The sequence below is a fragment of the Ornithorhynchus anatinus genome, chromosome 6 (genome assembly GCF_004115215.2).
Source record: "Ornithorhynchus anatinus isolate Pmale09 chromosome 6, mOrnAna1.pri.v4, whole genome shotgun sequence".
Lineage (NCBI taxonomy): Eukaryota > Metazoa > Chordata > Mammalia > Monotremata > Ornithorhynchidae > Ornithorhynchus > Ornithorhynchus anatinus.
Genome location: NC_041733.1, coordinates 26349686 through 26359846, shown reverse-complemented (window position 1 = coordinate 26359846; position 10161 = coordinate 26349686). Strand labels below are relative to the sequence as shown.

Genomic DNA, 10161 nt, shown 5'->3' with positions numbered 1-10161 from the left:
TTTAAAAAAATCTCGTGCTTGCTAATGAAACTATATAATTATAGCTTATGCAATACACACACATTTCCTGGTGAAAGGGGTCACAGGCTTTCCAAAGGTCTGCTTATCAATCTTCACCTATTAAAATAAATTCCCAAAATTCAGTTATCTTGGAAAAAGAGGTAGTTTACCTTAGGTCCTAATCTCACACTGTTCACACCTTCAACTTTCAACTAAGTTATTCATCTTGACCCTAAGGACAAGCCCGTGCGGACAAAGTAAAGCAGAAGTTTTGATGCGGCCAAAGTAAAGCGGAAGTTTTGAGTGATTATAGGAAGAATATCGGCCATGTGGACAACAATTTGAGATCATTCAGGGCCAAAACATTATTTTAACAAATTTTATTAATATATCCTCCTCACTGCCTGTCAGTCCATCAATCAGTGGTATTTATTGAGTGCTCACTGTGTGAAGAGCCCTGTACTAAGTGATTGGGAAAATTACAATACAGTAGAAGAGCTTGGTAGGCCCTCTCGGGATCGCACCTGGAGAGTTTCCAGTACTCTACCAATCTCGGCTACAGCAGGAGGAGTCAAGCAGAGGCATTCCCATTCCATTCCTAGCTTGGGCAGTGACTAGTGAGTGGAAGGCAATCTGCTACAAGTCAAAACTCACCTGTGCTGGGCAGCAGCGGCATGGGAGAGAGTCTAGGACAGAGACTCAAGTTGACTGCACAGAAGGCAGTGGTAAATCATTTCCATATTGTTACCAAGAAAACTCTATGGATACTACCAGAATTATTGCAATTGGGTGATAATAATAATTATAATAATAATGGTATTTGTTAAGCAATTACTATGTATCAAGCCCTGTTCTAAGCGCTGGCATAGTTACAAGGTAATCAAGTTGTCCCATGTAGAGCTCACAGTCTTAATCCCCATTTTACAGATGAGGTAACTGAGGCACAGAGTAGTTAAGTGGCTTGCTCAAGGTCACACAGCAGAGAAGTAGCAGAACTAGGATTAGAACCCACGTCCTCTGACTCCCAAGCCCATGCTCTTTCAGCTAAACCACTGGGAGTGATATATATCCATGGAGTCGCTGTGGGTCAGAAATGACTCAACAGCATAAGACAAGAGTTGATAGACATTATCACTACTCACTAAGTGCTTAAAGTCTACAGGAAGAGACAAGCATTAAAATAAATTACAGATAGGGGAAATAAAGTGTAAGGATATGTATTTAAGGGCCTTGGGGTTGAGTAGTGCTTAAGTGGTATAAAGCCAGTGCATAGGGGAGGGCAGATAGGGAAATTGAGGACATTGGTCTTCTTCTGCAAGGACTACAAGGGAACCACATGGAAGGAAGCGCAAAGGTGGGGAGGAGGATGCCCAAGGTATGTCCTGTGGAGAAAGAACAAGGATGGGAGAGGTGGATTTGGTTACGGAATAAGAAATCAGTGGGGGAGCTCTCATACGAGGGCCATGACGATGGAGTCTTTAAAAGAGCCAGGGTGGGGAAAAGGGTGAGGGCATACTGGGGTAGGAAGGACAGAATGGATAAAGAACAAGAAATTCAACAGGCCTACCTGGATAACCGGCAGGGCTAATAGGGCAGGTCATGGGTCACTTAGTCATTCTCTACTTCCCAAGTACAGGTTCAGTGGCCCAGACTACATGAGTGCTCAACAAGTCAATCAGTTGCAATATTGAGTGCTTACTCTGTGCAGTATACTGCAATAAGCACTTGGGAGAGTACATCCACTAACAGTAGTAATAGTCATAGTAGGAGTAGATGTTAAAATGGAAAAAAAGCTGGTGCAACCTTAAATATTAGGACAGACATCAAAGCAGAACACCTATACAAGGCCCCGCCAAACTTTTGCCGCCCATGTCTGAAAAACTAGCACCACAGCCCTTGATACATCATCGCTCTGATTCAGTAATGGAGTTTTTCATGACGTTAACCCAAAAGTTTGTAATTTAGAAGTGCATTTCTGACACATCAAAATGTGATTCTGCACTACAAACTCAAGAAAAACAATCTTTTTGCACTTCCAACGTTCTGTAATGTCACAGGGGCCTTATGCAATATTTACTGCTGTAGACCCAGCCTGGTATTTTTAACTGTGTTTTGTTTCCTGACATGTTATAATTATGTTTTCAAACCATAGTCTAAATTTATCTTGTTGTAGTTTTCTGGCAAAATAGCGTGTACTACAGGCAGCACTTATATTTACAAAAAAGTCAGTGATCAAGGCAAAAGAGGTTTGTTCCAACACTTAAAGCTTCAAAAATCGAAAATGTGAGAGTCGGTGTTCAGGATAATATGATATGAAAGGCAAATGTTAATGCAGATCGTGCCGCCCCATTTTGCTGCACGATAAATTCATAATCAATTACAATGACCCATAACCTAATGCATAAAGAATAAGTGATTGGAAATGTGTTTGATGCGAAGATGGATGGACAACCACTGGAGGTTCTTGAGGAGTGGGGAAACATGGACTGAACATTTTGGAAGAAAAATGATCTGGGCAGCAGAGTGAAGTTTGGACTGGAGTAGGGAGAGAGAGACGATAGGGAAGTTAAGGAGGAGACCAACGCAGTAGTCGAAACAGGAAAAGATAAGTGCTTGGTTCAAAGGCAGCAGTTTGGACAGGGTATAGGGCAGATCTTAGTGACGTTGTGAAGGCTGAACCATTAGGATTTGGTAGCAGATTGAACATGTGAGTTGCATGTGAAAGATGAGCCGAGGAAAACACCAAGGAAATTTGCAATGTGATACGTGGCTGTTACAATTGCACGAGCATGTTGGGGGTGCCGGCAAGATGTTTCTCTTGACACCCCAACACAATGAATCCAAACGGGCTCCTAGCCAAAACCCAAAGTTTTGCCCCGCACTGTCGCAGACCTGAGTGAATTCATGCTAAAGGAAGGGGAGCCTGGCCGCTTGGAGCCTCCAAGCCCACTGGCCCTGCCTCCCAAATGCCGCCACAGTCGTGATGCCCAAGCCCCATCTGTCCACCAGAGCTGGGCAGAGGACTGGAGGAGGAAGAACCACAGGCTTTACAAGTAGTAGAAAGTTGGGGGTGCATCTGCCCTTTTCTAGATCATGGACATGGGGTTGGAAGGGTGTGGGTGGAGATCCTCAGCGCTGGTCTGGGGGCTCTGATCAGACGACACTTGTTTCTTCTGTTCACTTACTCATTCAGTCGTATTTATTGAGTGCTTACTGTACAGTGCAGAGCACTGTGCTAAGCTCTTGAGAGAGTACAGTGCAACAATAAACCGACCCATTCCCTGCCCACAACGAGCTTACAGTCTAGAGATTTATTTAACTGTTTAAATGTGACGATGTTGTGGAATCATTCCTCATTTCTTCCTCACCTCCCACTAATATTGCCAATGCCTCACTTGCAGGAACGGTGTTCAACTTTTCTCTGTGCAAGCCTGTCAGGGTTATGAGAAGCCCTCAATATCTGCCATCTGGGGATGGGACTTGCAATCTTTTTTGACCGAGTGAAATCTACCTACGTGTGGGTGTGTGGCTGAAAAGACTTGTGTGGGATCCACAACCCCAACCATAATAGCATAGTGGATACAGCATGGGCCTGGGAGTCAGAAAGTCATCCTGACTCAACCATTTGTCTGCTGTGTGTCCTTGGGCAAGTCATTTCACTTCTCTGTGCCTCAGTGACCTCATCTGTAAAATGGGGATTGAGACCGTGAGCCCCTCGTGGAACAGGTACTGTGACCAACCCAATTTACTTGTGTCCACCCCAGCACTTAGTGTAGTGCCTGACCTATAGTAAACACTTTTAAAAAACACAATTATAATTATCATTATTATTATTATAAAAAGGCTTTCTTCCCTTTGCACTCTTGGTTACTGTGTCCAAGGTCACATAACAGGCTAGTTACAGAACTGGGATTAGAACTCAGGTCCTCTGACTCCCAGGCATGAATAGGTCATAATGTCTTTAATTCTGGGTAGTGTTCTTGGTTTTGTAGTGGTTTATGCTGCCCTGCAGTTCTTCTGCTTTGGCATTCCACCACTTGTTGCATTCATTCATTCATTCAATCGCATTTATTGAGCACTTACTATGTGCATAGCACGGTACTAAGCGGTTGGAAAGTTCAATTCAGCAGTAGAGACAATCCCTGCCTACAACAGGCTTACAGTCTTTAACAGGCTTTAAGTTTGGCTAGGATATGGGTGTGTTTGGTCCTGGAATAGCATTTTTTTAAATTGTATTTGTTATTAAAGGCACTGGACTAACCTCTGGGGTAGGTTGGCAGCAGACGGAGGACAATAATCTACTCAGAAGTGACACCGCTGAATGTGGCTGGTTGCATGGTGCATGTGGGTCAAGGGACCAATGTCCGATGGCCCCATACACACCATGAGCAGGAAAAAACGTGTGTTCTCATATGTCAGCTCCTTCCGCTTTGCCTCTTAGCTTATTGATCCTTTGGAAGTTCCTCTCCAGGCTATAGCAGAATATTCTTTTTAGTAGAGATTTTCCAAGTCCTAATAATTGCTACCTTTTCTTCTGAACTATAAATACTAGGGTATAGTTCACTGTTCCCTGAATTTCTGTATTATTCATCTACAGGATAGTCTGTATGTACTGGTGTTTCTGTATTCATTCAAACCATTTCAGTGGGTGAAACTGTCAAGGTTACAGCTTTCCTGGGCTAGACGTTGTCTTCATTTATTTATTTTTATCCAGACAAAAAGATTCTTTACTTAATGTTCTTGGGAGATAAAAAGGTAGAAATGTTTAATTTTGCCTGCAAAGATTAACTAAGCATTTGCTGCCCCTCACCTTCTCCATTGCTAAATGTATCTGACAATGAGATAGTATATTAATGCAGAGGTTTGTGCAAATTTAATTTAATGAAATTGACTTTATACCTGTGGAGTTTGCTATTGAAATAAAAAGGTATAAAGCAAAAAGCAACCAGGAAATATCTGTGAATTCTCTCCAGTTCAACATCATTAAAATAGAACGTAATAGAAGATATGCCTGAGAAATTCTAAATAAGTTTAGCCTCGTCTTTCACATAAGGTACTGGTAGAACTATTAGGGAAGAAACTGGTGTGTACATTTACTAAAGCAGAGCTAGTGCCCCCAGGTCTCTGGCACCTGAGAAAAATTTCCAGCCCATTGATGCCATGGGACTGGTTTAAATATGGAAGCCACTCAGCTTAGGGGTAGAGATTTCATGTCTGGCTCTTTCCATCCAATGTCTGTGTATCACGCTTCTGCTCACCACCTGTCTCTGTGTCTCTGGCTGTGTGGTTTTCCATTTTGGTCACCCCCCCTTAGGCCCCAAAGACTAGTCCCTGATTTATCCCACAAAAATGAAAAGTTGGTCCCTGTGATCTTCAACACTGATTAATGGTTCAACGAATGAAAGTGAACATTACGCACCCTCTTTGGAATCAATTGCACTTACTGAGCACATTCTGTGTGCAGAGTACTGTACTAAAGGCTTGGGCGAGCATAACACAACAATATAACGGACACATTCCCTGTCCATAACAAGCTTACGGTCTAGAGGATGAGCTTACAGGCTAGAGGAATTAATGCTTTTACCACACATAACCTCTCTCCCAATTTAGCTAACTTGAATTTTTGGTAAATAGCAAGGAGCAGGTCCCCTGATGGGCCTAAACTGTAGAAACATGCAAAGTACAGCTCTGTGCCATGTTGCTCCAGTGGAGAGTTTCCTTTAGTGCTTACAATATTATTGTCATCCAGGTAGACATAGACATTATAGCATTTTACTCTAAATCTAAATTATGGATGTCAGCATAATGAGATAGTCTTTCCAAGAGGCACTTTCTGAGCTCTCCTGATTACAGTGAGCAATGAAAGGCAGAAGAAAGAGAATGAGCTAACTCGTCCTGGTTTTGTCTGATTTTTGTCTCTTGAAAGATTTGTTCTCATAGACAGGGCATAGCTACGTACATGCATAATCCTCTGGTGCCTGAGGATTCGGTTGTTTGACCTTGATTTCTCTATATTTGCCAGCGTGAATGTGTTATATGGGTCTCTTTGGACTAAAATCTGTGACTTTGTCTAGGCGAAACGTCTTTATTATTATCCTGTTCTTTTGCTGACTCTTGAATAGACGATATTTTCCAAGTTTTACATCACCTAAAAGAACACATTGCACCATAACTTAGGGAGCCTTTGAAAATAAAATCAATAAGGACGTATTTGTACAGCATTTAAAGTCAGCTGGTTTTCTCGAGGAATGTGTTTAGTTAATTGAAAAGGTTTTGGTTAAAGTTAGCCAGCAAGAGATCATAGAGTTCTAGACAACACATACTGTGAGTATGAACTCCATACAACCTTTCAAATACCTCTGTGAAGGCAGGAAATTGAAATATTGTGCTATATTGGCAACTAAATGGTCATTTATCATCCATGCTAAGTTTGGAGCACGGTGAAATCTTTTTTAAACTCTCCAAGGACCTTGATTAACAATTTCAGAGTTAGAACATGATATGTAGATTTTTGCAGCACGCTTAGGAGAGTATGGGCAAACATCTGCATATACTATTAAAATGGCCTCTCCAATAACAACTTCGGACTGTATCCACAGTCACAAAAACTGCATTAAAAAGCATTAAGCTTGAGACACCAACTGACAAAAGCAAGGAAATTCACAGTTAAAGGGGAAACGTACCATATGTTCTCCAATACCTAAGAGCAACGGGGTGCATTTGGATAGTCATTAAAGTGGCACCCAGTTGTGCCTAGGTATTGGAGAACATATGGAACGCTTTCCTCCTTGTGTGTAATTTTCCCTGCTATTGTTAAGCCTGTGTATCAATCTTCACTTTTTGTTCGTCTAAGTTTTGTTTTGCTAATTATTTTAACATGTAAAATAAATACTCTTTCATTTCAAAACCGTAAAAATCCCCAAAGTATTTATTGCATGGCAGTACCTAGTAATTTTCCAATTTTATAAAGAGGAATTTGGGGCCGCCTCTTAAAAGGGCTGCCTTTCTTCTTGGCACATCCAGATTTGGAACATACAGGATATTTGTGAGAACAAAATTACACCCACAGTTAGAAACCTGAGGCTGCAGGGTCATCTAGTCAGACATCCATAATTTTGAGGGCACGGAAACCAAAGCTGCCTTTATTTTGACTTAAAGGAGGACGCAATTTCTTTCTTGTCCAACAAAAGGAAGTTTTAGACTCATTCCTAAAAGGTGATCCAAAATAGGTATTTGCTAAATATGGCAAAAAAAATTACTCATCTCATGAAGCTTTGAAATTCTTGAGCAGGATTGAGCAACCCCCCAGTGCTCTCAATCATCCCAAAATATCATAATTTTCTCTGCCCTCATATACATACGTGAGTCCTCCTCTAACTCCTACCTCATCGCTATGGACAGATCTAAGAAGTCTGTGTTAAACTAGGGTCAAGCCATCAAATAAGCACCACTAATTCCATTCTCCCTTCTTCCCTATATTTTCTCTGAACGGCTGACAGAAAAAGAGGCCTTAGAAATTTACAGATAGCCGTGGTTTCATCGTCACCCTTGTGGGCTAAATTTACTGAGCCTAGTGGATAGAGCACAGGCCTGGGAGTAAGAAGGTCATGGGTTCTAATCCCGGTTCTGCCATTTCTCTGCTGTGTGACCTTGGGCAAATCACTTCTCTTCCTCTGTGCCTCAATCACCTCATCTGCAAAATGGGGTTCAATACCCATTCTCCCTCCTCCTTAGGCTGTGAGCCCCATGTGATACCTGATTATCTTGTATACATACCCCTGTGCTTAGTACAGTGCTTTGCACATCGTAAGGTTTAACAAATACTATTATTATTATTATTTACTTCAGGAAGTTTACTTCAGGAAGTGCTTATTATTATTATTTACTTCAGGAAGTTACAGTTTACTTCAGGAAGTGCTTAGAACTTCTCTTCCTCGCCCTCAGATCCTTAGTTCTTTGATTTCAGATCCTCAGTGTTTCTCAATAAGGAAGAAAAAATAATTAGATTTAAATTTGAAAAAAGGAGGCTGTTTGGAAATTTTTGAAGCTAGCCAGAAGTTATGACTACAGAGTGAACTAGTATTATAGGGTTTGTAACTGTTGAATGGCTGAGCAAATGCATTCACCCACTTCATTTCTGTGGCTGCTCTACAAAGTCCATAGTTTTCCAGGAGAAAAGCTATTGTTAGATTTTGAAAAACTCCACAGTCATCTTATCCTGAACAATATCTTCCTTTCAGCTGACGATAGGTTAACTTGTCACTAGGATTTCTATCGTAATTCGGCCCAGAAGGGTTGAGGTTTTGTAATATTGCATTCCCCCAAGCTGACAGCCTCCCTGGCCTCTTAGAACCATTCTGGGCCAGAAGGTCAGCAGTAGGATGGAGGCAGAGGCAGGGTGGGAGTGGAAAGTCTCAGAATTGCAACGTATCCAATCCGACCAACATGCTTGATGTCAGATTCTCCAGAAGGGCCTGGAGGCAAGACTAGCAGTAGGTGGCTTCAAAATCAGTAGTCTTGGAGCTTAATGTTAAACTTGCCTTGTGCAGAATCAAGACAAGAAAAGAATTTTCCATTGCCCGGCCCCAGACTCAGAGAGCTAAAATGTAGAGTGTAAGCAGGGATCATTGTTTAAAGTAATGTGAGGGATGGCACCGGAAGAGACAGAAGAGATGTCTTAAACAAAAATTCCAAAAATCAAAAACAACTCATTTACAGCCTCAAATACGGAGAACTTCTATAGAGCACCAGCTTCTGGGGTACGAAGGGCCACATTTGGAAACTGGGATTGGGATTAGAACACCGCTGTCATTTTAGTATCATGGCAGAATTGAAGAGCGCTAATTCCTTCACTCATAAAGACAGTTGAGCAGAATAAGCCTCAGGACCAATCTCTGTGGGACACCATTTGATACGGCCTTCAGGTTGACTCAAATACTCATAATTATCTTTTGTGCACTGCCCTCAAATCAGTTCTGCCCTGGTATTATAGATAATTACAGTCAGCACTATTCACAGGGCAGGAGATGATATACCCTCTCCCCATTCATGTACACAATACTCAGACACGACACATTGCATCATTCTGGGACATGCCTGGGCATAGAACAGAAGTAGGGCAAGAAGTACCCACCCTGATGATTCTGTCATCAAGAACCGGTCAAAATCTCTTTGGCGTGTCTTAAAAAGCAAAGTTGCTGATGAGTCAATTGAGTGCTCAGGCCAACTTCTGCTGTTTATTATCCGTCACATTTATTGAGCACTTGTGTGCAGAGCACTGTACTAAGCACTTGGGGAAGTACAATGTAACAGAGATGGTAGACAGGTTCCCCGCCCGCAACGAGTTTACGGTGTAGAGTGATTCACTACTCAAGAGAATAGGGGAGACAGCTTTCATCTCTGCAGCTCTTGATAGTTTGTTATCGAATTCTCAGGAGCTTGTCATTCCTATTACCATGCTAATTAATGACAAGAATACTTGCCTCTTGCTATTTATTTCAGCATTTCATCTGGCTCTTCCATTTGGAGAATACATCACAAGATATGGCCTTTCTCTGTCAACATTATCTCCTTTGCTTTAGTAGAGATCATATGCCTGCCACTAACTCCCCCATCTCCATGACAGGTGGCTCAAACAATGGAAGACCTTAACCTGTAGCTCCCTGTGAGCCCCAATTCCAGAAAATCTTTTGTGGAGCTTCCTTTGATGAGATGGCATATCTCCATTTTCACAGTGCTTTATGGCTGCAATTATGATTTCCACGCATGGAAGGAGAATAGGATCGACTCCATATTTAAATTCGGCAGTCTACTTCAGTAATAATCTAATAATTCAAAGACTTGAAAGAAGTTGAGATACTAATGATTCAGACTTATTGGGCAAACTTGCCCCTTATTTTAATAAGCTATCTTGAGAGGCATTAATAGTGAAAAAATATATTTTGTTATCGGTAAAAAATGTATATATTAGTGTAGTATCTATCATTTCCACGATTGCAAAATAAAGGACTGGGAACAATTGACAATGAATTGAAAATTCTAACAGTCTTTTTTCAGATATTTTCCAGTCTATTGGCCAAGTAGTTACTTTGAAAAAAACTCTGCATCTGTATAGATTTATGGGAGAACATTACAGAGCTATGGATTTATAATTTGTTACCA

At 41.4% G+C, this 10161-nt stretch overlaps 1 non-coding gene across 1 annotated transcript; it reads left to right on the top strand.

Moving 5' to 3' along the window:
• Positions 1 to 506: 506 nt before the first annotated feature.
• On the top strand, positions 507 to 644 carry LOC114812987. Its single transcript, XR_003760600.1, has one exon. It is a non-coding gene; the product is annotated as a small nucleolar RNA SNORA7 (small nucleolar RNA).
• The last annotated feature ends 9517 nt before the right edge of the window (positions 645 to 10161 follow it).